The 23827-nt window shown below is 46.7% G+C and overlaps 1 protein-coding gene and 1 non-coding gene across 3 annotated transcripts in view; one reads left to right on the top strand and one right to left on the bottom strand.

Moving 5' to 3' along the window:
- LOC148142977 (uncharacterized) overlaps positions 1 to 23827 on the bottom strand; it is a 425985-nt gene that overhangs the window by 256208 nt on the left and 145950 nt on the right. The gene's annotated exons all lie outside the window — the stretch shown is intronic.
- trnaw-cca (transfer RNA tryptophan (anticodon CCA)) lies at positions 6888 to 6959 on the top strand. The gene has a single exon. It is a non-coding gene; the product is annotated as a tRNA-Trp (tRNA).

Here is a 23827-nt window from a genome sequence, read left to right as displayed (position 1 = left end):
TGTGCCTCCGCATTTTATTTCTTTTGCATTTTGTCAGGCTGCTCAACGTTTCTGTCAGGGTAGAGGTATTCCAAAACTAGATGATAAAGGTTTAGGGTGTGGGGGAAAGATTTTAAAAGATCTAAAAGACGAGGAAGAGAACATTCACCCCTTACTGGGCGAAAGTGAGGACTGCAGATGCTGGAGATTAGGGTCGAGAGTGTGGTGCTGGAAAAGCACAGCAGGTCAGGGAGCATCCGAGGAGCAGGAGACTCGACGTTTCGGGCAAAACCCTTCGTCAGGAAATAGCCATGGGGAACTGCAGGGCTGTAGCGTAAACGAGTGAGTCTCAGTGGAATGCTGTTGGGATAGTCGGTGTGAATGGCCTGTAGGGATGATATGGTTCCACTGCCTTAGCCACGCGTATTTTGAGAAATGTGGGAGGAGTGGGTTCCAGTTCGTTGGACACTGACACGAGTCCTGGAGAAGGTGGCATTTGTGCTGTCTCTCTCTTCACATTCTGCCCCCCTGTCCATTTTCTCCCCATCCACTGCCCGCTGCCTATTCTCTCTCCTCACACTGCACCCTCTATTCTCTCCTCAACCCTCTGAACCCCAGTCTGTTCTCCTGTCCATTTCCCTCCCTTCTCCACCACCAGCGACCCCTTCACCCCCTCCACCCCCACAATCGTCCTTTCTCGTGCCTCAGCCCTCTTTGATCGCTGTATGAAGTCTTTCTCAGGGAAGAGAGAGAATGGATGGTGATGACTTTACCTGGGAAACACGGCATGTGAGAAATAGATGATTTCTAAAATTGAGAATAACTAATACCAAATATTCAGAAACTTCGTTACAGTCGGGAAGAATGTTATTTTTTTTTTCAAAACAAAAGCTGCACAAATCTTTCTGAAACTTGCATTGATGTATGTGCAGTTAGGCCACAACAAAGGACAGGCTGTAAGGAGTGAATGAGGGAATAAAAGACAAGTCCAACCTTGCCCTCGAGGAGAAAATGAAAAATGCAGATGCTGGAGATCAGAGTCGAGAGTGTGGTGTTGGAAAAGCACAGCAGGTCCGGCAGCATCCAAGGAGCAGGAGAATCGACGTTTCGTGCATCGACACTTGGCACTCGGCCATCGCTCCTTCAATCCCCCTGTGATGGCGCGTGAACTCGCTGGTGCCTCCGCAGGGTGGGAGGAGCAGGTGAATCCCTTCCGGCACTTACAGCAGGTGAACGGCCTCTCTCCAGGGTGGACCCGCTGGTGGGTCAGCAGTGCAGCTGACTGAGTGAGACCCCTCCCGCACATGGGGCACGTGAATGGCTTCTCTCCCTTGTGGACTCACTCATGCGTCTGCAGATGGCTGATCCGACGGAAGCCCTTCCCACACACTGAGCAGGTGAATGGCCTCTCCCGGTGTGAATGCGTCTGTGGGTTTCCAGCAGGGATGGGGAAGGGAATCCTTTCCCAAAGACCCCACATTTCCAAGGTTTCTCCTTTGGAGGGAGCTTTCCTTGTGTTGCTCTGGGATTGAAATTACAAACAGAACGGGTACATAGCCTTTCCCACCTTGAGGCGTGAGACTTTGATTCCTCCAAGCTGAGTAAATGGTTTGAAGCACTTTTCACAGTCAGCGCACTGAATCTCCCTCACTCGATGTCTCAGTATTCTTCCTGCCACAGGACTGTCCAAAATCTCTCAAACAAACAAAAGCAAACATGCCTTCTTGATTGGAATGGCTGCTGATATTCAAGTCCCAATGAATCAAGTGGCTCTGTCAGAAGTTGATGTATCATTTGTTTTCAGATTTCTTTCTGCACGTCTTCCTGCAAAGAAAAATCACAAAATAAGTGATCACTGTCAGTACAGTTAATGAACATAACTTTGGTGGCAATTCCTGTAGATTGTGAGATGTCTGCTGATCACATATTATCCAGGCCACAGAAACCTGAAAACCCTCATGCAGCCAGATCGGCTTAGCTGTGCATAGAGGAAAACTTCATTTCAGTGACAATAATATGGAACAAACTGCCTACAAAGATGCTGGAAATAGAGCTGAATCAAGGATATGAAAATGAAATGTTAAGGCTGCTTGAGAAAAGAAAGGCAGTAAAATTGCTGAATGACTTCCTGCTGACCTATTAAACAAAAAAATATGACAAAAAAAGGACGTAACTCCATTACTATATTAGAAGGTGAATAAGAATTACAAAGAAACTTTTACAACAGTCAACAATATCAGATATACACCATATAGAACAAAGAAAGTTTACAGCCCAGGAACAGGCCCTTCAAGCTTGAGCCGATCCAAATGTACTGTCTAAACCTGTCGGTCAATTCCTAAGCATATGTATCCCTCTACTCCCCACCCACTCATGCATTTATCCAGACGCATCTTCAATGAATCTACCATGCCTGCCTCTACTACGTCTGCTGGCAACGTGTTCCTAACGCCCACCACCCTCTGTGTGAAGAGAGGCACGTATTCTCTTTGAATAAGTGCTGCCCTTGCCGCGTTCATTGTAACGGTATCTCGTTTAATGAAGCGGCTTTTTGAGAGTATTGACTGGCCATTTTTGCACAATGGCAGTGTAAGAAACAAGGGCTCGTCTGGGATTTGAACCCGGGATCTCTCGCATGCCTACGCACCAGAAGGCCCGAAGTGAGAATCATACCCCGAGACCAACGAGCCACAGGCCCCAAGCAGGCTACATTTTTTTGAGCAATGTGCCAATCCTTTAAATGCTGCTCAGTTCCTTGAGAATCTCGGTTGAAACTTTATTGCTGGAACAGCACAGCAGGTCAGGCAGCATCCAGGGAACAGGAGATTCGACGTTTCGGGCACAGGCCCTTCTTCAGGAATCCTGAAGAAGGGCCTGTGCCCGAAACGTCGAATCTCCTGTTCCCTGGATGCTGCCTGACCTGCTGTGCTGTTCCAGCAATAAAGTTTCAACTTTGATCTCCAGCATCTGCAGACCTCACTTTCTCCTTGAGAATCTAACCTTTTAGTTGTGAACATGAGGAAAGGAGCAATCCTTTTCTAGAGTGCAAACTGTATACGTGCCAAACTGAGGGAATACACAAGGAAAATAGCTTTAAGAGAGATAGAAAGTATTTGAACACCTTTGGAGTGTCTGCTCCCTCCCTGGATTCACTCCAGTTGCTACAAGTGAACAGTGTTTCACCCACCCCTACCTCCCCTTCCCCCTCGCTGCTGGAGGATGGTATATGGAAACGGGGAGACATTGCTTTGCTCCCAGATGTTGCCCAGAGGGAGGGAGTTTCACTCTGAAACTGACAGGGCTGCATCCGCATTGTGACGTCAACAATGGAGGGCGGGCAGGACAGCTGCCCTGCAGTTGAGGCACGTGTGGAGGGGAGGACACTTTGCAAATCCAACTCTCCTCCAAGTCTATGCAGTTTGAGTTCAAGCAAAGCAAGGGGTTTAAATATACTTTAGAAAACCTCCTTTGTGCCGTGGGAAAACTCCTGCCGCGGGAAATGCAGTGTTACAGATTCATAGTAACAGAAGCAGGAGTGGACCATTTGGTCAAGCCTGCTCCGTCATTCATTAAGATCACAGCTCCACCAACCTGCACTAACCCGACTACCCTTAATACCACTACCATGCAAAAACCCATCCAACTGCGTCTTCAATAAACTTCATGAAGCTGTCTCAACTGCTCTCTTGGGCAGAGAATCCCATGGATTCTCACAGAGTGACACAGATGTACAGCACGGAAACAGACCCTTCGGTCCAACTCATCCATGCAGCCAGGATATCCTAAACTAATCTAGTCCCATTTGCCAGCACTTGGCCCAAATCCCCAAAAAACCTTCCTACCCTCCAACCTCCAACCCTGGCAACATCCCTGTAAATCTTTTCTGCACATTTTCTAGTTTCACAACATCTTTCCGATAGGAAGCAGACCAAAATTACATGCAATATTCCAAACGTGGCCTGACCAATGTTCTGTACAGTGGCAACATGAGCTCCCAACATCCATCCTCGATGATCTGACCAACAAAGGAAAGCACACCAAACGCCTTCTTTACTATCCAATCTGCCTGCGTCTCTACTTTTAAGGAACTAATCAACCTGAACTCCAAGGTCTCTTTGTTCAGCAACACTCCCAAGGAACTTACCATTAAGTGTAAAAGTCCTGCTCTGATTTGATTTTCCAAAATGCAGCACCTCATATTTATCTACATTAACCTCCAACTGCCATTCCTCAGCCCATTGGCCCATCTGATCAATGTCCCGCTGTGATCTGAGGTAACCTTCTTTACTGTCCACTACACCTCGAAGTTTGGTGTCATCTACAAACTTGCTAACTATACCTCCTCCGTTTACATACAAATCATTTATATAAATGACAAAAAGTAGCGGACCCAGCATCAATCCTTGTGATACACCATTGGTCACAGGCCTTCAGTCTGAAAAGCAACCCTCCGCCTTCTAGCCAGTTCTGTATCCAAATGGCTAGTTGTCCCTGCATGCCATGAGATTAAACCTTGCTCACCAATCTCCCATGAGGAACCTTGATGATCGCCTTCCTGAAGTCCATATAGATCACGTCCATCGCTCTGCCCTCATCAATCCACTTTGTTACTTCTTCAAAAAACCCAATGATGTTCATGAGACATGATTTCCCAAGCATAAAGCCATGCTGACTATCCTTAATCAATTCTTGCCTTTCCAAATACATGTAAATCCTGTCTCTTAGGATTCTCTCCAAAACCTTGCCCATCACGGATGTCAGGTTCACTGGTCTATAGTTCCCTGGCTTTTCCTTACCACCTTTCTTAAATAGTGGCACCACATTAGCCACCCTCTAGCCTTCCGGCACCTCACCTGTGACTATTGATGATACAAATATCTCAGTAAGAGGCCCAGCAATCACTTCCCCAGTTTCCCACAGAGTTCTAGGGTACGCCTGATCAGGTATTTATCCACTTTTATGCATATCAAGATATCCAGCAATTTCTCATCTGTAATATGGGCATTTTTTTCAACATGTCACCATCTACTTTCTCACATTCTATATCTTCCATGCCCTTCTCCACAGTAAACACTGATGCACAATATCCCTTCAGTATCTCGCCGCCCCCCCCCCCCCCCCCGCCCCCCATCTACTGCAGCTCCACACAAAGGCCGCCTTGCTGATATTTGAGGGGCCCTATTCTCTCCCTTGTTATCCTTTTGTCCTTAATGTATTTATAAAAACCCTTTGGGTTATCCATGACTCCATTTGCCAAAGCTATCTCATGTCCCCTTTTTTGCCCTCATGATTTCCCTCTTAAGTATGCTCGTACTGCCTTTATACTCTAAGGATTCACTCGATCTCTCTGCCGATACCTGATATATACATCCTTCTTTATCTCAACCAAAATCTCATTTTCTCCAGTCATCCAGCATTCCCCAACCTACCAGCCTTTCCTTTCACCCGAACAGGAATATACTCTATGTCAGACAATCACCTGATGAAGGAGCGTCGCTCCGAAAGCTAGTGTGCTTCCAAGTAAACCTGTTGGACTATAACCTGGTGTGGTGTGATTTTTTAACTTTGTACTCCCCAGTCCAACACCGGCATCTCCGAATCAGGAATATACTGTGTCTGGACTCTTGTTATCTCATACTTGAATGCTTCCCATTTTCCAGCAGTCCTTTAACCAGCGAACATCTGCCCCCAATCAGCTTTTGAAAGATCTTGCCTAATACCTGAGTCTTCCTCCAATTTAGAACTTCGACTTTTAGATTTAATATATTTAGATCTGATATATTATTTTCAATCACTGTTCTAAAGTTAATAGAATTATGGTTGCTGGCGCGAAGGTTTTGCACCCTCGCCAGTATGTACATCCACATTGTGAATTAGAAAATGTCCTTGTACACACTTAACAAATTCCTCTATTTGGCAGATAGGTAAATGGGCAGGAGTTATACCTTGGGTCCACTCTTCCTTCATTCCCATCAACCCTAACCCCATTCCCACCCCAATAGTCCAACGGCACTTTCCCCTGCAACTGCCGAATGTGTGACACCAGCCCATTTACCTACTCCCTTCTCACTATCCAAGGACCCAAACTTACCTTCCAGGTGAAGCAGCACTTTACCTGCACTTCCCACAACCCAGTCGACTGCAGTTGCTGCTCATAATGTGGTCTCATCTACATTGGGGAAAACGAAGCATAAACTGGGTGACTGCTGCACAGAACATCTACGTTCTACCTGCAAAAAAGACCCTGAGCTTCCAGTTGCCTGCCAATTCCACACCTCACCCTGTTCCCTGGCCAACATCTCTGTCTCATGTTTGCTGTAGTGTTCCAGCGAAGCTCAGCACCAGCAGAACGAAGAGCACCGAATATTACACTTGGGGAGCATACATCCCTCTGGTCCCAATATCGAATTCAATAATTCTCGGGCCTGAAATCCATAGTATCCTCGTCCCTTCCACACACACCAAGCCTTGTTATCACATAGTCTGTCATTACACACTACCTATTCTTAGCCACGAACAGTCTCCATTCACCCTCCCACGCAGATCGTTATCAACTCCCTTTCCTGTCCACAGTTCTTCCCTCGCTTTGGGCTCTGTCCTGATCTATCATTTACTGCATCTGCCTTCCTCCCATAATATCTTCTGCATATAAACCAACGTTTTCCCAATCACCATCAGTTCTGTGGAAGGGTCACCGGCAACTCCTGTTTTTTGTTTCAGATATGCAGCATCCACAGTTCTTTCACCTTTTTATTGAGGTAGAGTTGGAAATTACTTCAAGAGACAGAAGGAGAGGGGGCAGAGACAGAACACACATGAACTGTTGATCTCCGTTGTTACTCATAACGTAAAATCATTGCAGTGCGATCACTTCCCTTAAGCATGAAGAGAGGTCGCGGGCAAGCCGTGAGCTTGTGGCGCAACGGTAGCGCGTCTGACTCCAGATCAGAAGGTTGCGTGTTCGAATCACGTCAGGCTTACTGTCGTCAACTTCTTCGGTTTCAAATCAAGAAAGGAGAACGTTCACTCTCGATATCTGTTGAGCCAAATCTTCTTTACGGAAATTTTCGATCACACGTGAAGCTTGATTTGTGAAAAAATCACACGTCTGTTTGATTTGTGAACACTGTGTCAGGGAGGTGGTGTGCCCATTGTCTGGGTAAATACTCAGCTCCCCCAGTTCATCACGGGATTTAAACACAGCCGTCTCCCTCTGGGCAGCCGCTTCGTTTAGTTGGTTACAGCGAGGTGTGAATTAACATAATACCGATATTTTTACAACATAATCCAGATACTCCCAACTTTATGTTTCAATCTATCAGGAGAGTGATAGCGAGTTCAGATAGAATTGTTTCCCACCAACAGCAAATCCTTGCCTCTCACTGGACACAGTTAAAATTATCTTTATTCAACAGGAGAAGCGGAACTCTAGTCTGATGGCCTCTCTCCACATTAACGGTGAGCCTGAATTTTATAAACGGTGTCAGTAAAATCCAGTGGCGGACACGGATTTGGTTCAATCGGTTTTTTTGCCAAGCGTAATTCACCGAGAGGATGCTGCTGTGTGAAACAGTGTGGGGAATTACTGCAGGGCCTCCTGCGCATGGGACACACCGCAACTGATGTGTTTCACTTTCACCAGTTTATTCCTATCTCGGAGAAGAGAGGTTTGATGATTCGGATCATAGCAGCCAGACAGAGGACAGGAGAAGAGCACTCAGCCCTTCACAAGCTTGTCACCACAGCTGGGTCATCGTGGTCCGTGTATCAGTATGGGATAGTAATCTGCATCTACTGACTGGAAGCACAGCAAATGGGAGTGCTGGTGGGACTATCACACAGGAGAAAACGGCTTCGACCTATCAACTGGATAGGGCCCAATGCGCAACTCCGCTCACCTCAACTGAATAACTGTAAACAAATTACTCAGTGATTCAAAGGAATACTCGGTTTTGAATCTGCATTGTGTCATGTACCTTCGAGAATGATGTCAAAACACCTTCATTGCTGTGATGGAGTATCCTGTTGGGCAGAATATATCCGTTGTCAAATTTCCTACGTTCTGTTGGTCCAACTCCGATTTCACTCAGAATCACAAAATGTGTGACAGCGCAGTCTGAGGCCATGCAGCCCACCTTAGCTCTGCTGGCTCAACACAATATGTAAATAAGTGTCTCATTCTGTCGCCTTCTCCCTGTAAATCTGCACATTGTTATATTGAACATGCCCCACCGAATTCCCGTTTGTGTCCATTGAATCTACCTCTTTGTCACTGTCAGACAGCGACTTACTGACCCCACTCCCTGTGCGAAAACGTTCTTCCTAATGTCACTTTTACTTATTTTCCTGATGACTTTAAATCTCTGCCAAATCGTTCTCCATCTTTTCAGGCCTGGGAGCATTTTCACTGCATTATTTCCTCTGTCTAAAACCCTCATGACGTGGAAAACTTCAATCAGACCAGCTTTCAGCCCTCTGTTCTCCAAAGAGAGCTGCCCAAATTTTCCAATCTCCCTTCATTGCTGACATTCCTCAGGACGGTACCATTCACGTTAACCTGTTCAGCGCTGTCTGCAATCACTTCACTTCCCCGCTTCCTGAAGTATCACCCTCAGAATTGAGCGTAATACTGGTGGAGAATTCATTCAGACTCGGATTGCGCGGGCGAAAAATCTGCAATACTTGTTCTCACTTTGAACAAGTGTTTCCCTTCGCCGTGTTCACTGCAATGGCAGCTCTGCGCCGTCCCTAATTCAGGCAGTCCGATCTTATTTAATGAAGCGGCTTTTTGAGAAAATTCATCGGCCATTTTTGCATATGCTCGAAGACCCAAAGCTAGAATCATACCCCAGACTAACGAGCCGGAAGCAGGTAAGACTTGCTCAGTACGAAATACATTGTACATTGCTCCCAGAATTGCAAGAAGGGAAGAGTTTCAAGAACATCTGCTTCTCAATCTGTCTCCCTGCTCCCAGGACGCTGCTGTTTGTCCCGTCCCCAGGGACCGGGCTCTCTCCACTGGTGGATAATTGAACCATTTCGTTTCTACTTGCAAGCTGTGCTGGTGGAAGGCAGAGCCCATTCACTCTTCTGCTCTCTCACACTATTACGTGAGGCAGGATAAGTCAGTTACAGTCATGCGTAGGAATGGGCAACTTTGAACTTGTTACAAAGGTCTTGTTAACGGAGAGATAGAAAGATGCTGTGCTGTCGGGACAGAGAGAAATGGACACTGGAGACTCTTCCCTCAGGTAAATTGATATGAGTACATTTTTGAGCAGCCTGCTGGGTGTTCAGAATATGTCTTGACACAGCAATCCTGCAGAAAGTCTTTTATTACACAGCTGTTGGTTTCTTTACTGCAGGAAATGGACTAAAACAGCAAGTCATGTGTTTCAACTTCACCGGTTCATTGCCACCTGAGAGAAGAGGTTTCAAACGAGATCAGTACACACCGACAGAGAACAGGACAAGACAACTCAGAGCTCCACAAGGGTGCCAGCGCAACTGTGTAAATTTGACTTGTGTATCGATGCGAGATGTTGAGATCAGATACCCGAAGTTTTGGGAAGCAAATGACATGTCAAGGAGCAGAACAGAGCGCCGTTATCGACATTTAGACACTCAGGAAGTCGTTTGAAAAGCAAGATGCTGAACGAAGTACCATCGCAAAGGAAAGTCGCTCAAGGAGACACTGAACAATAACAGAGGAGGGTTTCGATTCATCAATCTCTGGGTTAGGGGGCCAGCACGCTCCCGCTGCGCCACGCGGCTCCGACGCACTGCGGCGCTTCCCACGAGTCCCTTCAGCCTTTCGTCTGGCGCGTGGCATGCACGTTCGAGACTGATGTCAAAGATCTCCACTGCTGTCGTCTTATAGGCTGTTGCGCAGACGTATGGAGGCTGTGTAAATATAAACTCTTTCTAACTTCCCACATTCTGTTGGTCGAACTGTGATTTCACTCTGAATAGACGCCATGCGGCCCAACTTCGCTCTGCTGGGTCGACACAGTAAGTAAACGTGGGTCTCTATTCGTATCATTCTCTTGCCTTCTCCATGTAATTCTGCACATTGTTACTTTAAACATGACCACCGGATTCCCGTTTGCGTCTAATGAATCTGCCTCTTTGTCAGTGTCAGTTAGGGATTTACTGACCCCAACCACTCCCTGTACGAAAGCGTGCTTCCTAATGTCACTTTTGGTTCTTTTCCTCATGACTTTAAAACTCTGCCGAATCGTTGCCGATCCTTTCAGGCGTGGGAGCATTTTGACTACATTACTTTCTCTGTCTAGACTTCGCATGACTTGGAAAGCTTCAATCGGGCCAGATTTCAAACTTCTGTTCTCCGAAGAGTGCTGTCCCAAATTTCCAATCGACCCTCATCGCTGACATCCCTCAAACACCGCACCACTCACGTCAACCTATTCAACGCCATCGCCAATCATTTCACTTCGCTGCTTTCTGTCCCATTGGTACGCCAGGGAGCCCAACCTCGTTTAACGAAGGTGCTTTTTGAGAAAATTAAATAGGTACTTTTGCACAAGTCATGAAACGCGGGCTCGTCCGGGATTTGAACCCGGGATCTGCCGCAAATCTGCGTTGACGAAGACCCAAAGCGAGAATCATACCCCTAGACCAACGAACCACAGCGCAGATACGCCTGCGCCCCCGCTCTACCTCTTGAACCAGCTGAGTCTTGCTCAGAGTGAAGTATAGTTGACATTGAACAGGCTGGGGCTGTTTTCTCTGGAACGTCGGAGGCTGAAGGGTGACTTTATGGAGGTTTACAAAATTATGAGAGGCATGGATAGGATAAATAGGCAAAGTCTTTTCCCTGGGGTCGGGGAGTCAAGAACTAGAGGGCATAGATTTAGGGTGAGAGGGGAAATATATAAAAGAGACCTAAGGGGCAACTTTTTCCACGCAGAGGGTGGTGCGTGCATGGAATGAGCTGCCAGAGAAAGTGGCGGAGGCTGGTACAATTGCAACATTTAAGAGGCGTTTGGATTGATATATGAATAGGAAGGGTTTGGAGTGATATGGGCCGGGTGCTGGCAGGTGGAACTAGATTGGGGTGGGATATCTGGTCGGCATGGACGGGTTGGACCGAAGGGCCTGTTTCCACGCTGTACATCTCTATGACTCTATGAACAGCTGCTTCTCATTCTGTCTCTCAGCTGCCGATTGCCCGTCCCCAGGAACCGGGCCCTCTCTAATGGCAGAAAATTAAACCGTTTTCTTTCTAAACTTTTCTCTGACACCGGAGTGACCAGTGACAAGCATTGCCCTCCTCAACATAGGGTACAGAGAACAGGAGAAGACCCCGCAGACCTCCACGAGTGTGTCATCTCAACTGTGCACATTGGGCCAGTGTATCAATGTGAAATGTTTACGTCGAAGGTTTTTTGGGAAGCAGATGAGAAGGCGAGGTGCACAACAGTGCGCCGTGATACGGGAAAACTGCTAAAGACGACGTTGAATGAATAGGAGAGAATGGTTTCTCTTTTGGGTTATGGTCCCAACACGCACGCGTTGTGCCATTCTCCCGCATTGCTGGGCAGTTTTTCCAGAGAAGTATTCAGCTTTTCATCTGGCGTGTGGCAGGCACGTTTGAGAATGACGTCAAACGATCTTCACTGCTGTCGTGTCATATGCTGTTGTACAGACATATCGTCGATGTGCAAAAATAAACTCTGTCTAAATTCCCACATTCTGTTTTTCGAACTGTGATTTCGCTCAGAATCACTAATTATCAAAACTCGCAATATTCAAACTTTAACAAAGTGCTCATAGAAATGATTAGTGAACACCTGGAAGAAATTCTTCCAAACTTACCTGGGGAATTTCGCTTTGAGGGGTCTTGAACTTTAAGTGGAAGGAAGGGAAGTTTGCCTCGAGGCTGTTTAATGTGGAGATGTTTTCTCCATGTAAACTGGTCGTAGTGGACCATCCCAGTGCTTCCCGATGCGGGGCTGCCTGACCCCCAGGGAGGTTTACTTGTAGCAACTGGAGTGAACCCAGAGAGGGAGCAGATTCTGCAAAGGTGCTCAAATACTTTCTATCTCTCTTTTAGGTATTTTCCTTGTGTATTCCCTCAGTTTGGCACGTATGCAGTTTGCGCCCTGGAGAATGATTGCTTTTTTGCTCATGTTCACAATTAAAAGTGTCGTTTCTCATGGAACTGAGCCGCATTGAAAGGATTGGCATATTGATATATATATATATATGTACACGTATTTAGTTTAAGATTAGATTAGATTAGATTTGAATGATGTTTTACTCTAAACACACCTAAGCCTATCTGGCTGCATGAGGGATTTCAGGTTTCTGTGTGCTGGGTATTATGTGATCAGCAGGCATCTGGCAAACTACAGGAATTGCCACCTATGTTATGTTCATTAACTGTACTGACAGTGATCACTTATTTTGTGATTGTTTTTTGCAGGAAGACGTGCCGAAAGAAATCTGAAAACAAATGATACATCAACTTCTGACAGAGCCACTTGATTCATTGGGACTTGAATATCAGCAGCCATTCCAATCAAGAAGACATGGTTGCTTTTGTTTGCTTGAAAGATTTTGGACACTGGTGCGGCAGGAAGAATACTGAGACACCGAGTGAGGGAGATTCAGTGCGCTGACTGTGAAAAGTGCTTCACACCATTTACTCAGCTTGGGGGAATCAAAGTCTCATCCCTCCCGGTGGGGATAGACTGTGTCCCTGTTCTGATTGTAATTTCAAACACAGACCAACACAAGGAAAGCTCCCCCAATGGGGAAACTGTGGAAATGTGGGGACTGAGGGAAAGGATTCCCTTCCCCATCCCTGCTGGAAACCCACAGACGTATTCACAGCGGGGAGAGGCCATTCACCTGCTCGGTGTGCAGGAAGGGCTTCAGTCGGATCAGCCATCTGGAGACGCACGAGTGGGTCCACAAGGGAGAGAAGCCATTCACGTGCCCCATGTACGGGAGGGCGTTGACTCAGTCAGCTGCACTGCTGACCCACCAGTGGGTCCACACCGGAGAGAGGCCATTCACCTGCTGTCAGTGCCGGAAGGGCTTCACCTGCTCCTCCCACCTGGGGAGGCACCAGCGCGTTCACGTGCCATCGCAGGGGGGATGGAAGGAGCGATGGCCGAGCGCCGCTAACAACCCAGCTCTGGGGACTCTCAGGTTCGAATCCCGGCAGATGGCAGAATTGGGATTCGGTCAGTAATCTGAACTTCAGAATCTAAGGATGAAAGCATTTTCAGAGGGCAAAAACCCATCTGATTCACTCATGTCCTTTTCAGTGATGGAAACTGCCGTTGCGGGAAAGGATTCACTCAGTAGTCCCAGCTGCATGCTTTACCCGGCTGTACGAAGGATCCAGTTACAAAGGTACAACTCAACTGACCAATAATAAAGAAAGTGTGGTGGGGGTAGTGGGGGTGAGTGTGTGCACTTTGAGCTTGAGGTGCCTTTTTTTTAAAAGAAAAGCTACTTTTTATACGCCTTGTGATGTGGAGATCTGAAGCTGTAACAAAGTTGTGTCGCAGTAAAGGTTACCTGAACTTACCGCCAGGCTTAAACTCTCATTGAAAGCTGTGAGATCCAACAGCTTCTCATTTCTTTCAGCCACCAGCACCGAGTTTCCAATGTCGTGTCTCAGAAGGAGCAGTGAATGAGTAGCTAGTATTGTTCGAAATTGTAAATTTTTCAGGACTGCAGGTTTATTGTTTCATTGGCATTGCAAAGTTTACTGGCAACAGTGGGAGGTGTGGGCTGTATTCACTGGAAACAAAGTTTCAAAATGACACAAACACCAGGGTATAGTCCAACAGGTTTATTTCGAAGCACTAGGTTTTGGAGCGCTGTTCCTTCATCAGGTAGCTGTTGAGTAGGATGGTAAGACACAGAATGTATAGCAAAAGATTATAGTGTCATGCAACATAAATGATATATTGAAGAAACCTGTTAAGTCTTTCATCTTTTAAAATGGGTTGCAGATTTCGGTTCATTAATCTGTAAATGCCAGAACTTCTTTTTAGTCATATTCTCCAGGTAACTTAATGTTTTATAAAGGGAGGTGACACCTCAGGTCAGACAACGCATGAGAGCTGTGAGGTTAGAGTCTTTCTGTATCCCAGTCTTGAGTCAGACTGGTTCTATTTCCAAATATATAATCCTGCAAATGCAATTCACCCCAAAGACTTCTATGTGCGAGTGCGTGCATGAGACAGAGCGTCTGTGTGTGTGCGTGTGCATGCTGGGTAAAGTGTGCGTGTGATGGAGTATAATTGTGTGAGAAGGTGTGTGCATGGATGTGAGTGTGAGGGGTGTATCAATGTGTGTCTGAGAGAGAGCCTGTCTATCAGAGAGGGTATGCACGACCGGGTGAGTACTTGAGTGTGTGTGTGTGTGTGTGTGTGAGAGAGAGAGTTTATGTGTGTATTGTGTAGCTGGGTCTCCTGCAGTGTGACATGAATCCAAGGTCTCAGCTGAGGTCATTCTCGTGTATTCCAAACTTGTTATCAGCCTCTGCTCGGCCACTAGAAATGATTAAGCAGTTAAGCAGTTTCACAACACACACTGGAGAGGGCAAGGTGAAGGGCTTATGTCTGAAACGTTGATTCTCCTGCTCCTTGGATGCTGCCTGAGCTGCTGTGCTTTTTCATCAACACACTCTCGACTCTGATCTCCAGCATCTGCAGTTCTCACTTTCTCCTCATGGGCGAGGTGGGACTTGTCTTTTATTCACTCATTCACTCCTACAGCCTGTCCTTGGTTGTGGCCTAACTGTGCATATATCAATGCAAGTTTCAGAAAGGTTTCTAAGCTTGTTGTTTTTTAAAAAAGAACATTCTTCCAGACTTTAACAACGTTTCTGAATATACGATTTTAGCTATTCTCAATTTTAAAAATCAGTCATTTCTCGCACACCCTGTTTCCCAGGTAGAATCGTCACCACCCATTCTCTCTCTCTCTCCTTAAAAGGGCTTGATACAGCGATCAAAGAGGGCTGAGCCACCAGAAACGAGGGGGAGGGGCGCTGGTGGGTGTGGAGAAGGGAGAGAAATGGAGAGGGGGACAGAAGTTGGGGGGTAGAGAAGGACTGGTGTTCAGAGGGTTATGGGGAGAGAATGGGGGTGCAGTGTGAGGAGAGAGAATGGGCAGGGGGCAGTGGGTGGGGAGAAAATGGACGGGGGGGGGGGGGGGGGCAGAGTGTGAAGAGAGAGACAGCACAATCCTACCTTCCCCAGAACTGGTATCAGTGTCCCACGAACGAACCCACTCCTCCCACAGCAGACTTGGGGCAATCATTTCTCAATATACGCGTGGCTAAGGCAGTGGAATCATATCATCTCTACAGGCCATTCACACCGACCTTCCCAGCAGCATCCCATGCAGACCCACTCGATTATGCTGCAGCTCTGCAATTCCACATAGCTATTTCCTGACGAAGGGTTTTGCCGGAAACGTCGATTCTCCTACTCCTCGCACGCTGCCTGACCTGTTGTGCTTTTCCAGCACACACTCTCGACCCTAATCTCCAGCATCTGCAGTCGTCACTTTCGCCCTGTAGGGGGTGAATGTTCTTTGCCGAGTCTTTTGAATCTCTTCAGATCTTTCCTCCTCACCCTAAACGTGTACCCTCTAGTTTTGGAATACCTCTACCCTGGGGTAAAGGCAGGAACGTTGAGCAGCCAGACAAAATGCAAAAGGAATAAAACGTCGAGGCACAGGGGAAAAAAACATTTCAGCAAAAAAAAAAGGCGTTGGCATTTTTCTCTCGTATTCGCATTTGGAGACTTGAAATCTGTCATGATCTGGAGGTGCCCGTGTTGGACTGGGGTGTACAAAGTTAAAATCACACAACACCAGGTTACAGTCCAATCGGCTTGTTTAGAAACACTTAGCTTTCGGAGCGTGGCTCCTTCATCAGGCGGTTGTGGAGTGTAAGATCAGAAGATCATAAATTCTGTGTTACCATGTTATACTCCACAACCGCCTGATGAAGGAGCAGCGCTCCAAAACCCGTGCTTCCAAATAAGCCTGTTGGACTATAACCAGATGTTTTGTGATTTTTAACTCTAAAATTTGTCAGTAACATCAGCATCGTGACAGAGCATACTGAGCATGCTCCGCGGTGTCAGTAAGCACTGCGCATGTCTGTCGGTGTCATCAAAGTACTGCGCATACTCCTGGGTGTCCGCAGAAAAGGCGCACGAGCTCCTTTCCATGGACCAATGGAGAACCGTGGAGGACCCGAAGGAGTCTGGTCCTCCTGCCAATCGGAGTCGGCCGTTGTCGAAATGCGGAAGTTGGACCGTGACCCCTGAAGCCGCTGATCTTTTGTCACTGAATGAAGATTAAACCTCACCACAGACTATAAATTCCTTCCTCTGTCTAAAATTTGTGAGTATAATAGTGTTTTTGTCAACACGTTTTTCATTTTCTTTTCATTCTGGGGTTCAATTATTGATTTGTCGCAAATGAAAGAGTGAATCGAGGGAAGGGACAGACTCTGGAAAAGTTGATCCAGGTCTGTGTCTCACTTTTCAAACGCAGTGCCACAATGTAAAGGCATAGCCTTTGATGTATGTAAAAAAAAAAGCAGAAAGGAGGTGCATTGTTTATGTAGTGATATGTTGAGATGTGGCGAAAGTGAGATGCTGGAGATCAGAGTTGAAAAGTGTGGCGCTGGCAAACCACAGCAGGTAAGGCAGCAACTGAGGAGGAGAGTCGACGTTTCGGGCATGAGCTCTTCATCAGGAAAGATGTGTGGATGGACAAAGGGGCCTCAGCGTCCTTCGAAACCAGTTACTGCCAGTTGTCAGACAGGTGCAGCAAGCAATGAGCAAAGCAAGTGATATATTAGCAAGAGGAATTGAGTTCAGAAGTTAGGCCGGTCATTGAATGTATTCAAGGCTGAGTTCATTTGACTTTGATGAACAAAGAAGTGGATGGTTTTGGGGGAAGGCAACAAAATGGTTTTAAGCCCAGTATAGAACAGTTACAGAGTCATACAGCACAGAAACAGACCCTTCAGTCCAACTAGTCCATGCTGACTATATTCACAAACTAAACTAGTCCCACCTGCCAATGTTTGGCCCATATCCTTCTGAAACTTTTCTATTTGTGCACTTATTCAAATTTATTTTAAATGTTGTTACTGTACCTGCATTCACTACTTCTTCTGGACATTCATTTGACACACACTCCACTCTCTTAAACGAAAAATGTGCTCCTCATGTTTTTTTAAAAATTTTCTCCTCTCACCTTAAAAAGATTGCTCCCTATTCTTGAAACAACAGCTGATATTGACCTCATCTATGCCCCTCGTGATTTTATAAACCTCAATAAGGTCACCTCTCAACCTCCTATGTTCCAGTGAAAAAGTTCCAGCCTATTCACCGAGATGTAAGTCGATCCATATTCAGTTATGATCTGTTCAATGCTTGTGCAGGCTCGAAAGACCAAATGGCCAACTCCTGCTCCCAATTCTCTCACTGTGGCCAGGACAGCAAGAGACCATAAGACATAGGAGCAGAAATTAGGCCATTCAGCCCATCAGGTCTGTTCAGACCATTCAATCGTGGCTCATAGGTTTCTCAACCCCATTCTCCTGCGCTCTCCCTGGAACTCTCCATCCCCATGATACTCAGGAACCTATCTACCTCAGTCTTAAATATCCTCAGTGACCTGGCCTCTACAACCTTCTGTAGAAATGAATTCCATAGATTCACCACTCTTTCACTGAAGAAGTATCTCTTATCTGCGTTCTAAAACGCCCTCCCTTTACTCAAAGGTTGTGCCCTCAGGTCCTAGTCTCTCCTACCAATGGAAACATCCTCTGAAAGTCTACTCTGTCTAGGCCATTCAGTATTCTGTATGTTTCCATTAGATCCCCCTGAGTGTGGGCCTGTTAATCAGCATGAAACAGACCCTTCAGGATGAGGTACAGCAGGGATTAGGTTCAGCAATGAGAGAATGGAGGGAGGTATGTGGGACAGAGATTTTCAGCTTCTAGGGAATAACAGAGGAAAGAGAGTTTAGCATAAATTAAAATTGATTGGATGGGCCAAGGAGTAGCAGATGGGGTTTAATTCAGAGAAATGTGAGATGTTGCATTTTGGTCCAGCAATCCAGGCAGGACTGACACAGTCAAGGGGAGTGTTGCAGAACAAAGAGACCTTAGAGTGCAGGTTCATAGTTCCTTGAAGGTGGAGTCTTACTTAGACAGTATAGTGAACAAGGTGTTTGGCATGCTTTCCTTTATTGGCCAGAGCATTCAGTGTAGGAACTGGGAGATCATTTTGCGGCTGTACAGGACATTGGTTAGGCCACTTTTGGAATACTGCATTCAATTCTGGTCTCTCTGATGTAGGAAAGATGTTATGAAACTTTGAGAGGGGTCAGAAAATATTGAGAAGGCTGTTGCCAGATTTGGAGGGTTTGAGCTGCAGGAAGAGGCTGAATAGGTCAGGGAGATATTTTCTTTGGAGCATCAGAGGCTGAGTGGTAACCTTTTAAAGAAGTTTATAAGGGGCATGGATAGGGTGAATACCCAAGGTCTTTTCTCCATGGTAGGGGAGTCCAGAACTAAAGGGGCAGAAGTTTAAGGTGAGTAGGGAAAGGAACCTGAGGGGCAACATACTTTCAGACAGAGGGTAGAACGTGTATGGAACGAACTGCCAGAGTAAGTGGGGAGACTGGTACAATGACAACATTTAAAAGCCACTGGATGGGTACTTGAATAGGAAGGATTCAGAGGGATGAGTCAAATGCTGGCAAATGGGACTAGATTAGTTTGTGATATATAGTTGGCACGGATGAGTTGGGCCAAAGGGTCTGTTTCTGTTCTGTATGACTTTAATCATCTTCAGTGAAAGCAGAAGTGTTGTTGTGCAGACTGGACTTTCAGAGCAGCTTTCAAAAATGTTTTGCCCTTACTCAGAGCAGAAGAAGTTATAATGAAATCTTTAATTTGTGAGACAGCAACTGAGTGAGTACATCTGGGATTTGGTGGAAAGTGGGAATTCATTGCACTGTGGGGATGAAACCCTACCCTATCAGGTCATTTCTGCTGGTAGATGAGACTCGGCCCCAAGATTAGGGGAAGTAGATTTAGGACAGAGAGGAGGAGGAACTGCTTTTCCTGGAGAGTAGTGAAACTATGGAAGTCTCTGCCCAAGGAAGCAGAGAAGGCAGCTTCGTTAAGTATATTCAAGACACAATTAGATGGGTTTCTGCATAATTGGGGAATTAAGGATAGTTGGGACATTGCAGGGAGGAGGAGCTGAGATGATGGATAGATCAGCCATAATCTTAATGAATGGCAGAGCAGGCAGGACGGGCCAAATGGCTGACTCCTGCTTCTTTTACAATGAACCTATAACTCTGCATTTCCCATGGCTAACCCAACTAACCTGCACATCCCTGGACACTATGGGCAATTTAGCCTGGCCAATCCAAATCAAGGCTGGTGAGCAATGTCGTGATGTGGAAATGAACATCAGAGAATGATAGAAAGGGACAAGGAGAGTAAATATACCAGCAATCAAAACTGGATTCAGAAGATCACAAAAACTGAAACTAAAAACTGAATGTGAGCTGCATTGTAACAGAAGTGAATGAATTGACTGAACACATTGAAGAGAATAATTATGATCTGAGACTCCTTACAGGGACATGACTTCAGGATGGCAAGGACTGGATCCTGAATATCGAGGGGGTAGTCAAATGGGAAGCTCAGTAAAGGGAGAGGATTGGTGCTGCTCATCAAAGCACTGATCACAGGGTAGTCTGGTGTCAGCTTGGATTTCAGGTCCGGATTTCTCTGTCCTCTGTTGATCTCCCTGTTCCCACAGAGTAAAATATTGGTCTGTTCTCAGCTCTGCTGGATTTGTGCTGAAGCTTTAACGCCCCCTTTTACACGTTCGGGAAAAATAAAACATTTATTCAATCGAGACCCAATCCATAATCTCCCAGACTGTCAACTTGTCCAAGTAAATCTGAAGTAGGGGTCTCCCAGGATTCTAATAGTGCTCTACCTGAGGAATTCTTTCTCTCCCTTACATCTAACTATTAATATCCAGCTATGATTTACAATCATACTTGCACCAACAAAAATAAAGCATCTGTTATCAAATAGACATATGGATATACAGCATGGAAACAGGGTTTCTCTATTACAAACACAGAACCACACTCTCCATGGGGATGAATTTGAATTTGCAGCATTACATTTGCAGATACATTCTATTTTGCTCAAAAATTCTAAATTTGACGGTGTTAGGCAAGAACTTTCAAAAGCTGATTGTGCGCCAATGTTTGCAGGTAAAGGGACGGCTGGAAAATGGGAAGCCTTCAGAACTGTGATAACTTGAGTCCAGAGAAAGTATATTCTTGTTAGGGTGAAAGGAAAGGCTGGTAGGTATAGGAAATGCTGGCTGACTGGAGAAATTGAGGGTTTGGTTCAGAAAATGAAGGAAGCATATGTCAGGTATAGATAGGACAGATTGAGTGAAGCCTTACAGTATAAAGGGAGTAGGAGTATACTTCAGAGAGAAATCAGGGGGGGAAAACAGGGGACATGAGATAGCTTTGGCAACTAGAGTTAAGGAGAATTCAAAGGATTTTTACAAATACATTAAGGACAAAAGAATAAGTAGGGAGAGAATAGGACCCCTCAAAGATCAGTAAGGTGGTCTTTGTGTGGAACCGCTGGAGGTGGGGGAGATACTAAATGGGTATTTTGCATCAGAGTTTACTGTGGAAAAGAACATGGAAGATATAGAATGTAGGGAAATAGATGGTGACATCTTGAAAAATGTCCATATTACAGAGGAGCAAGTGCTGGATGCCTTGAAATAAAGAAAAGTGGATAAATTCCCAGGACCTGATCAAGTGTACCCGAGAACTCTGTGGGAATCTAGAGAAGTGATTGCTGTGGCTCTTGCTGAGATATTTGTATCATTGATAGTCACAGGTGAGGTGTCGGAAGACTGGAGGTTGATTAACGTTGTGCCACTGTTAAAGAAAGGTGGTAAAGACAAGCCACGGAACTATAGACCAGTGAGCCAGACGTCAGTGTTGTTGGAGGGAATCCAACTGAGGGACAAGATGTACATGTATTGGAAAGGCAAGGACTGATTAGGGATAGTCAATATGGCTTTACGTGTGGGAAATCATGTCTCACAAACTTGAATGAGTTTTTTTTGAAGAACTAACGAAGGGAACTGATGCGGGCAGAGAATAGATGCGATCTATATGGACTTCAGTAAAGTGTTTGACAAGATTCCCCATGGGAGACTGGTGAGCAAGGTTAGATCTCATGGAAGTTGAAACTTTATTGCTGAAACAGCACAGCAGGTCAGGCAGCATCCAGGGAACAGGAGATTCGACGTTTCGGGCACAGGCCCTTCTTCAGGAATGAGCAGAGAGTGTTCAGCAGGAGAAGATAAAAGGTAGGGAGGAGGGACTTGGAGGAGGGGAGTTGGAAATGTGATAGGTGGAAAGAGGTCAAGGTGAGGGTGATAGGTCGGAGTAGGGTGGAGGCGGAGAGGTCAAGAAGAAGACTGCAGGTCAGGAAGGCGGTGCCGGGCTGGAAGGATCCGGCTGAGACAAGGTGGGGGGAGGGGGGATGAAGAAACTGGTGAAGTCCAAGTTCATCCCCTGCGGTTGGAGGGTTCCCAGTCGGAAGATAAGACGCTCCTCCTCCGACCGTCGGGTTGTTGTGGTTTGGCGGTGGATGAGTCCAATGACCTGCATATCCTCGGTGGAGTGGGAGGGGGAGTTGAAATGCTGTGCCACAGGTTGGTTGGGTTGGTTCGTCCGGGTGGCCCAGAGGTGCTCCCTGAATCGCTCCGCAAGTAGGCGGCCTGTCTCCCCAATATAGAGGAGGCCACACCGGCTGCAGCGGATGCAGTAGATGATGTGGGTGGAGGTGCAGGTGAATCTGTGGCGGATATGGAAGTTTCCCTTGGGGCCTTGGAGAGAAGTGAGGGGGGAGGTGTGGGCGCAAGTGTTGCACCTCCTGCGGTTGCAAGGGAAGGTGCCGGGAGTGGTGGTTGGGTCGGTGGGGGGTGTGGATCTGACAAGGGAGTCGCGGAGGGAGTGGTCTCTACGGAAAGCTGATAGGGGAGGGGAGGGAAATATATCCTTGGTGCTGGGGTCTGTTTGGAGGTGGCGGAAGTGACGGCGGATGATGCGCTGTACATGGAGATTGGTGGGGTGGTAGGTGAGGACCAGTGGGGTTCTGTCCTGGTGGCGGTTGGAGGGGCGGGGCTCAAGGGCGGAGGAGCGGGAAGTGGAGGAGATGCGGTGGAGGGCACCGTCGACCACGTCGGGGGGGAAATTGCGGTCCTTGAAGAAGGAGGCCATCTGTGTTGTACGTATTTTGAACTGGTCCTCCTGGGAGCAGATGCGGCGGAGACGAAGGAATTGGGAGAATGGGATGGCGTTTTTACAGGGGGCAGGATGGGAGGAGGTGTAGTCCAGGTAGCTGTGGGAGTCGGTAGGTTTGTAGTAGATGTCCGTGTTGATTCGGTCGCCTGAGATAGAAACAGAAAGGTCTAGGAAGGGGAGGGAGGAGTCCGAGACTGTCCAGGTGAATTTGAGGTCGGGGTGGAAGGTGTTGGTGTAGTGGATGAACTGTTCAACCTCCTCGTGGGAGCACGAGGTAGCGCCGATACAGTCATCAATGTAGCGAAGAAAAAGATGGGGGGTGGGGCCAGTGTAGTTGCGGAAGATGGATTGTTCCACATACCCTACAAAGAGGCAGGCATAGCTGGGGCCCATGCGGGTGCCCATGGCTACTCCTTTTGTTTGGAGAAAGTGGGAGGATTGGAAAGAAAAGTTGTTCAGGGTGAGGACCAGTTCGGTCAGTCGAAGGAGGGTGTCGGTGGAAGGGTACTGGGTGGTACGGCGGGAAAGGAAGAAGCGGAGTGCTTTGAGTCCTTCGTGATGGGGGATGGAGGTGTACAGGGACTGGATGTCCATGGTGAAGATGAGGCGTTGGGGACCGGGGAAGCGGAAATCCTGGAGGAGGTGGAGGGCGTGGGTGGTGTCACGAACGTAGGTGGGGAGTTCTTGGACTAGATCTCATGGAATACAGGGAGAATATGCCATTTGGATACAGAACTGGCTCAAAGGTAGAAGGTGGTGGTGGAGGGTTGTTTTTTCAGACAGGAGGCCTGTGACCAGTAGAGTGCCACAAGGATCTGTGCTGGGTCCACTACTTTATATCATTTATATAAATGATTTGGATGTGAGCATAAGAGGTATAGCTATAAGTTTGCTGATGACACTAAAATTGGAGGTGTAGTGGACAGCAAAGAAGGTTACCTCAGATTACAATGAGATCTTGATCAGATGGGCCAATGGGCTGAGAAGTGGTAGATGGAGGTTAATTCAGATAATTGTGAGGTGCTGCATTTTGGGAAAGCAAATCTTAGCAGTACTTATACACTTAATGGTAAGGTCCTAGAGAGTGTTGCTGAACAAAGAGGCCTTGGAGTGCAGTTTCATAGCTCCTTGAAAGTGGAGTCGCAGGTAGTGAAGAATAGGATAGTGATTGGATAGTGAAGAAGGCATTTGGTCTGCTTTCCTTTAATAGTCAGAGTATTGAGTACAGGAATTGGGAGGTCATGTTGCAGCTGCACAGGACATTGGTTAGGCTACTGTTGGAATATTACATGCAATTCTGGTCTCCTTCCTATCAGAAAGATGTTGTGAAACTTGAAAGGGTTCAGAAAAGATTTACAAGGATGTTGCTAGGATTGGAAGATTTGAGCTATAGGGAGAGGTTGAATAGGCTAAGGCTGTTTTCCCTGGAGTGTCAGAGGCTAAGGGGTGA

This window comes from Chiloscyllium plagiosum, unplaced genomic scaffold (assembly GCF_037043375.1).
Source record: "Chiloscyllium plagiosum isolate Xiang-an unplaced genomic scaffold, Cpla_swu_hap1 HiC_scaffold_27, whole genome shotgun sequence".
Taxonomy (NCBI): Eukaryota; Metazoa; Chordata; class Chondrichthyes; order Orectolobiformes; family Hemiscylliidae; genus Chiloscyllium; species Chiloscyllium plagiosum.
This window is presented reverse-complemented; position numbering and strand designations above follow the sequence as displayed.